Raw genomic sequence first — 7,535 nt, 5'->3', positions numbered from 1 at the left:
TTACAGAGCTCATCTCAACGAATGTTGTTTAATTAAGTCAAAGTCACACAATTATCCAACAAAAAGTGTGCATCCAAAAATACAAAATTTATACAATTTTGTTCTGATACTTTGGAATAGACCTATATAAAAACTTCATACTAGTTTTTGTCACAAAAATGTGATTAAAATCCAGCATCTGGAGCAAGTTTGAGATTTTCATCCCTTGATGCATCATTTTGTAAGTTTGGTTTATATAAACCTAATAGTTTCTTGCAAATAGATCTGCATCCATAACCTTTACCTGGTCCATTATCTGGAAAATGTATTTCGAATTCAGCATCCGGAGCAAGTCCATTAGTGTGCATCCTAAGATGCATCATCCGTGTGAGTTTGCACAACATAGGGCCAATAGTTACTTAGAAATGAAACCTTTATAAAAATTTTACCTCTTCACTCATCCAGAAAAAAATTGATGTCAGATTCAGCATCAGAAGCAAGTCTGGTAGTAAGCATCCTTAGATGTATCATCCATGCAAGTTTGGTCATCAAAGAGCTCATAGTTACTTGGAAATGAAACCTGCACCAAAAACTGCAACCTGTTCACTCATCAGGAATATGAAGGTCAGATTCAGCATCCGAAGCAAGTCTGGTAGTATGCATATTAAAATGTATAATCCATGCAAGTTTGGTCATTATAGGGCTCATAGTATCTTGGAAATGAAACCTGCACCGAAAACTTTAACCTGTTCACTCAACCGGAAAATGTAGGTAAGATTCAGATTCTGTCAACATAAGGCTTATGATCACTTGGAAATGAAACTTGCACCACAAACATTAACCTGTTCACTCAACCGGAAAATGTGGGTCAGATTCAGCATCCGAAGCAAGCATGGTAGTGTGCATTCTTAGATTGATTGATTTTATGTTATTTTACGTCCCTCTCAAAAATTTTTCACTCAAATGGAGACGTTGCATCCTTATATGTTTCATCCATGCAAATTTGGTCGACATAGGGCTTAGTTCCTTGGAAATAAGACCCACACCAAAAACTGCATCAAAAATGTTAACCTGCTCCAAAACATTAACCTGGTCATTCCTTTACTGAAATTGCAGCATCTGCAACTTTGACTGGTACAGTGAAACACACTAGAAACATCTTCCACGCATGTCTAATCAATATAGGACATAGAAGTACTAAAAAGAAAACTGCTCCAAAAAAATACCTTAACCGGGGACGCCGATGCCGACACCGACGCCTAAGGTATTACATAAGCCCCCCCAACTTCGTTGAGGTGAGCTAACAAAAAAGTACTGAAACATTTATTTAAGTCTACAGGAAACGCATGTTGATTGATTAATTGATTGATTGTATATTGTTTAACGTCTCTAGAATTTTTCACTCATATGGAGACGCCACCATTTGCCGGTGGAGAGCTGCAAATTTTGTCCTATACTCCACGGTGTAGTACCTAAACGGTTGCTATCAGAAAAAATTGCGCGTTCATCACTGCTATCTGAAAATTGAGCGGTTGCTAGTGGAAAAAAATGGACGAAATTGTAAGTATTTTTCTTCGTTGGCTCAACAAAATGGTCAATAATTCAATTATTAAAGTTTAGATGCTTGGTATTCCACCCTTACGGAACGTTAATTATATTTTGAAACTAACATGTATATTTAGAATTTTAATGAATTAAAGAATTGCTGATATATGAGACGAAAACTGTCGAAAGCGTTGGACACATTTACATGCACGTAAGAAATATTTTAAAATTGCGTCAGATGTTTTAGATATTTGATAAAAAATGAATCGACAGTTCGTTGTGTATTAGTAAATAGTATTGGTTATTTTATATCATTGTCCACTTTGATGGGTTTCTTAAAAGCGTTTTTATAAGGAGGATCTTGTGTTACGGCTACTATTAGACAACAGCACCGGTTACTATTGGAAAAGGTTTAAGTTTTTAAATTTCATGAAATCACATCCTTAATTTACATATGTTATGCAATTATAGTTAAGAAAAAACGATAATACTTTCTTAATGATTAAACTTTGGCAAATCTTTTTTTTATTGGTGTACCCCCCTCCCCCACTTTCAATTTGCTTCCGACGCCTATGGCACATGTGCGCACACACACACAACTGTTAAAGTTTTGTGTTGGTCATTTAATCATGTGACCATTCAATTTATTATATTTCAGGTATGTCATTATGCCTGATTGATTAAATTTACGATTTGGAATTTAAAAAATAATATATAATTATCGATTCACAAACGACGAGATCTTATTTGTCTCAAACATTCACGCAACCCACCTCTATGAATCCAAGCATAAACCTACAAATTAACAACCTCTATATCTGATTTTAAAAAAAATATGAATTGATTAATGAATACAGCTCAAATAAAGTTATAAAGTTTTGCTGTCCAACGTTGATAATTTCTCAAGTACATGTAAAGTGCACAATGTACGTAAGAGTAAAACGTGGACAATAACGTATGTACATAGGAGCTTACATTTATTACGATTTGTATACGTATACATGTATATAGGACGTTCAAATACTGTACATGTGCATCGGGTAAAGCACGTTGAAGGTAAAAAGGGGGGTGTCTGCTCCTCTTCCTCCCTTTTTGTTAAGAGAATTTTTTGATATTTTTTAAAAGAATCTTTGCTGTAGTAGTGTCAAAGACTCCTAGAGTCCAACAATTATTTTAATGAAATATATTAAGTCAATTTACAAGAAAAATGACAGTAAAAAGAAGTGGAAAACATCAATATAAAAACCACGCTTTCTTTCGTGGAGGGGGGGGGGCTTGTCTTTTCTTGCCTATATAATTTAAAGAACTCTTAAAAGCCTAATGGGGAAGGGGGTCGATGTTTTGAATATTGCATGTTAGTCATACAACAAACAAATGCATCACCTAGACTTCGAAAAAGAAATATAAATTAGAAATATTTGACAAAGCTTACACTTAAACTTTTCTAGATATTATACATGTTTAAGTGTACATGTAGGCTACAAAAATCCCCAAAGACTCTAACTTAAGAAAGGTTTTAAAGAAAATTAATGATTGTAAATGATTGTAAAAATATATTATATGCTATTTCAAATTGATTTACGGGTCCTTTCGTAAAGCTTTCTTTTGATTTGTGTAGCAATGCTTTTCGAATATTAGCTCTACTTTTAAAAATACGATACATTCGAGTTACAGACCCCCCCCCCCTCCACAATTTGTTTCAAGCATAACCTTTACTTTCTAAAATGTTTATTGAAAGGTCTGCTGGCTTTCTTCCAAGCATAACATTTACTATATTGAAAATTTTCATTGAAGGCCCCCTTTTTTATTGCAGTATAGTCAAAGAAGGGTAGGCAGTAGCGCGTGAGCATGTCTGCTTTTTAAAAAATAGATTTGAATTTTTCTGCCCCCCCCCCTTTTTCAAAATCGAAGTTACACCCCTGAGTTAAGTTTGTAAAAGTCAACAGCATATATAGACATCTTATTTCACATGCAATTTTAGATATTTTAAAATGTATATTTTAGACATTTGCTGCCATAAGTTTGTTTCACATCTCTGTTAATAAGGAACATTTTCAAATAGCAGCCGCTGCGATGTTTTCAGTTATTAACCGGTGCAATATATGCTGAGACTCTGATAGCAACCGTAACTTTAAAAAATCGTGTTTTGTCCAAAAATCTCTTTTAAAATACACTTGTCAATTTTAAAGAATTATTTCTAACAATTATTATTGATTGACGCATCTTCAAATACCAAAATACCCACAATCTGAATAATAGATGATGTAAAAAAGCATGAAAACTGGGTATTTATAGACTGAAGATTTGGTACAGGCTTCGGAAATTTTACTAATTCTAAATTATTAGAGGGCTATTCTGCAAATTACACATGACAACATCTATAGAAATACCTTACTTGTTCCGTGCACCCGGACTTTTCAGAGACTATCTTGATTTGGGGTCATGATTTGACCGTTTTACAACTTGTTGTAAGAGTTTTAACATATTCATTTCTCGCCAGCAGCCGTAAAATTTTCGAATACAGCATGGAACGCGGTTTTGTTCCGATAGCAGCCGTTTAGGCCTACATGGTGTACTCGGCACTCAGGGCCATTGAGCAGGGAGGGATCTTTTTCGTGCCAGCACCCTACCGCGACACGGGCCTCCGGTTCATACGGTCTCATCCGAGGATGTCTTCACGTCCTGCAGTGGGATTCGAAATGCATTTTGAAAAAAAAATGTTTATAAATTAAAACCCTCAACAGATAACGTATGAAGGATTTACCTTATGTGATATTATATGTGATATTATACTAGATTTATTTTTTGTATGAATCATGTTTCAAATTGCTTGATAATGGGTTTGTTCCGAGTTATTCATTAGGGTTACATAACGTACAAACTATGATAGTAACTATAATTACAGAGACAGTGAAGCTTTTCGCAATTGCCTTTGCAAGGTATCCACCCCATCCCGGTAAGCATCCTTCTGGGCAGGTGCCATTAATAAAATCACATGCTACATCACCACTGCAATGTCCACAGGTCTCACTGCATCGGTCACCGTACTTCCCAGAAGGACATTCTTTTAAACATAACAAGATACTTAAAATAAGTATTTCAGGTTAACATGATGCTTCATGTAATGTATCATGAATATATCAATTATATATTTCATACATTAGTGAGCCCTGTTTTAAATAGATTGGTTGAAACTGGCAAAGTGGTTCTTGAGAAGACGTTAAAAATATGAAAACTTTACCGACAACTCACAACAGTTGACAAGCAGACAGATAAATAGACGGACGCTTGACACATTTTGATCAGAAAAGGTCATTTGAGTTCAGCTTTTAGTGAATTGAAAATAATCTTACGTTCAGTACATATAATGCCAGTCCAGCCTTTAGAACAGCCACGTGAACATGTACCGTAGACGAAATCACATGGAGCAGCATCGTTGCAGTGTCCACAGTCTCGGTTGCAGTTTGCTCCAAATTTTCCAGGTGTACACTCTACAAAATTAATTAAATACAGTAATACTTTATAATTATCAAGAACGAGGAATATTTACATTGTATACACGGCTAAATAATGGAGTTGCAGCTGATGGCCACTATACTGAAAGTTTATCTCCTTTTTTGCAATGTGGTATTGTGGCATTCAAATCATGTTTTTGATATGACCCATGACTAGATGGGATTTATTATTTCTCCGAGGGTATTCTTTAAGGGAACACTTCACGTTCAAAACATTTTTATAAACAGGTGATCTAATGACAAACAATTGATATAAAGCAGGAAATTGTATCGATACAAAGTATCATTGAATAACCTTTCAGAGGTGAAGTAAAGACCCATGCCACTTTTAAAAAATACGAGTGTCTTAAAACAAAGAAACTGACCCTATTTGTTGTAGGCACCGGTATGATATTTCATTACTGAATACTTTAAGTATTTGTGAGATTGCTGCAAATTGTCGAGAATTTATCAAATGTATACTTTAATTATCAAATTGAATATTTAAAAATGTAAATTAAAAGATTTGAAGATAGAGAACAAAATTAAAGAATTGTCTTATTAGTATTTTTTGTTTACTTTTGATCCATCGCACTCTAAGCATTTCACTTCATTGTTTGCCATCGTCATTGACCAAAGATCAACATGAAAGGTTAAGTCATATCAGACTATTATTGAGAGTTCGCTACATTCTAATTAAAAATAAGATTGGAAGTTACTTTTTGGTTAAAGTTTTAGCCAAAGTTTTTCAAAGTATCAAAGTTTTAGCCAAAGTTTTTCAAAAGTGTCAAAGTTTTTTCCTATAAACTTTTTCATAGTTTCAAAGTTTTCGAGAAAGTTTTTTGAAGTGTTAAATTATCCAAGCTTTCGATAAAGTTTTTCAATGTGTCAAAGTTTTCGATAAAGTTTTTCAAAATGTCAAATTTTTAAATAAAGTTTTCTAAAATGTTAAATTATCCAAGTTTTCGATAAAGTTTTTCAAAGTATCAACGTTTTTGATAAAGTTTTTCAAAGTGTCATAGTTTTCGATAAACTTTTTCAAAGTGTCAAAGTTTTTGCCAAGTCTTTCAAAATGAAGTTTTCAACAAAGTTTTTCAAAGTGTCAAGTTAACGCTAAAGTTTTTCAAAGTGTCAAAGTTTTCCCTTTTTCAAAGTGTCAAAGTTTTCAAAGTTTTTAAAAGTGTCAAAGTTTTAGATAAAGTTTTTCAAAGTGTCAAGTTTTTGCCAAAGTTTTTTCAAAAATTCAAAGTTTTCGCAAAAGTTTTTCAAAGTGTCAAAGTTTTTGTCTAAGTTTTTCAAAAGTGTCAAAGTTTTTGTCAAAGTTTTTCAGAGTGTCAAAGTTTTTGTCAAAGTTTTTCAAAAGTGTCAAAGTTTTCGTCGAAGTTTTTCAAAGTGTCAAAGTTTTCGTCAAAGTTTTTCAAAGTGTCAAAGTTATCACTATAGTAAATCAAAGTTTTCAAAAGCGTCAAAGTCACAACCATAGTTAACTATAGTATTTTTTGTTAGAGATTCGACATTCAATTTCGACTTTTTTCAAACGAAAACAAGGAATTTCTTTTTAATTTTTTGCTTAAAAATACCAGTCGGCAGTATACAGTTGCTATCAATGGAAATCAGGATGAGACCTTTCAGTTCATTTTACCTGAAGTTATATATTCTTTTAAACTTTGTATTAAAGAAAGGTTCTGCAAACGATAATTTTGAGGGGTAAGTGCATGCTGGATTCTTAGAGTGATGTTAATAAGTAAAAATACTTTTATAGCAATTAGTATTTTAAATGGAACTTGGCCATTGATTAAAAATTCTGATACCGTTTTCCAAATATTCTTTTTGATTTTTTTATAGAAAACCTAATAATTGCTGTGACGGTTATATGTTCCATTTTCAAAGAGAAAACTTTATTTTTCTTTTTTTGTTTTTTTCGTTTAAAGAATGTGATGACGGGTTCTTTGGAACAAACTGTTCAATAAAAATGTCTTCCGAAAAACGTATTCGGAATTGTCAAATGGAGTGCAAGTGTAAGCAACTTTGTCATCATGTCTATGGATAATTGGATATGGTATATAATTCATATGAAAGGACTTTAATTCTTATTCATTGAAGAATGTAAATATCTTTTGCATTGTCTTTGAAAAATACTTTCTTTTTTATTTCCAACAGTCAGTGCTGTAAAAACACTCGTGATCAGCGATATCAAGAAAAGCTTTGAGGCACCAGACAAATCAACTTCCAAACCTATGTGTTCACAGAGGATCATCCAAGGCCTGCTTCAACACTGACCTCTATTCGGCGCCATTGGCAAGGAAAAATCAAAACCAAAAACAACTGATCATATGAGCCACGGACTCTGCAACCGTAATATCGAATACACTTTCTTACTCTACCAGTTACAATCGTGGTCGTTATATTCATTTACGGAAAATTCAGGAAGGAAAATATCAAATAAATAGAGAAGAGGCAAACATGGACATTAATGATCCCTGCTTCAATAATCTGAATGAAGCAAACGCACGCGTC

This window comes from Saccostrea cucullata, unplaced genomic scaffold (assembly GCF_032062105.1).
Source record: "Saccostrea cucullata isolate Sc308-1 unplaced genomic scaffold, CSIRO_AGI_Scuc_v1 ctg2660, whole genome shotgun sequence".
In the NCBI taxonomy this organism is placed as follows: Eukaryota; Metazoa; Mollusca; class Bivalvia; order Ostreida; family Ostreidae; genus Saccostrea; species Saccostrea cuccullata.
The sequence above is the reverse complement of the archived record's forward strand: the minus strand, read 5'-3'. Positions refer to the sequence as shown.